The sequence below is a fragment of the Trichechus manatus genome, unplaced genomic scaffold (genome assembly GCF_000243295.1).
Source record: "Trichechus manatus latirostris isolate Lorelei unplaced genomic scaffold, TriManLat1.0 scaffold00153, whole genome shotgun sequence".
NCBI lineage: Eukaryota > Metazoa > Chordata > Mammalia > Sirenia > Trichechidae > Trichechus > Trichechus manatus.
The window spans coordinates 2,370,570-2,371,442 of NW_004444089.1; positions in this window are offsets into that span (position 1 = coordinate 2,370,570).

Here is an 873-nt window from a genome sequence, read left to right on the forward strand (position 1 = left end):
CTTCCCTAGTAAACCCCATAATCTGAGTATTGTCTGTGACTTCTATGTGGCCGCTGCAATGAATTATTGAACCTATCAGAGAAGCAGACAGTGCCGTGGGAGGGATGGTTGGTGTCAGAATTGGTAAACGTGGCAGAGAGAGGAGGCATGTCTGACCCCCGCCTCATAGGAATCAGCCTTGATTCTCCTTCCCCCTTGTGAAGTTAGAGGTCAGACACCGCTCCTACGCCGTTTTTACAAAGTCAGAGCAAGACATTTTGAAAGGGCCCTGGTAGCTACTGTCTTGATTTAGGGCTCAACAAAGTACACAGATTCCCAAAACAGCTTGCCTTTAATAAAACTGGAAGAAGAGGTCATTTCATGAGCTACTCCTCACTGGCCATGTTACAACTCGAAGCAAGACACCTGCTCTGCCAGTGAAAGAATGTGTCTTGGGCTTTTCCTTGGCAGCCTCCTAGAATGCCAATCCCACGGCATAACCTAGTCGCTGACTGGGGTTTACAGCACCAAACGGGTTCGAACAGAAACACGGCCTCCCCATCTGCACACCCTTGTCTCCTGAGCATCCCCAAGGTTCTGAAGAGGTGTCTCTGGGGACTCGGAATGTGTCAATGCAGCGCCATCAGCCTATTTAGAAGAACGGTAATTTCAGTGCTCACTTGATACGGAGAAGATAAATGAGCTCATGGATTTTGGGAGACCCGCAGCTGGCAACAACAGCTCGGGGAGGTGGGGACAGGGGAGGGAGAGAACGAGGAACACGCACCATCAGGCATGAAAGCACAGGCTTAGGCAGCTCCGGCTCTAGCAGCGGGCAGAGTCTAACCGAGGAGCTCTAGCAGCGGGCAGAGTCTAACCGAGGAGCTCTAGCAG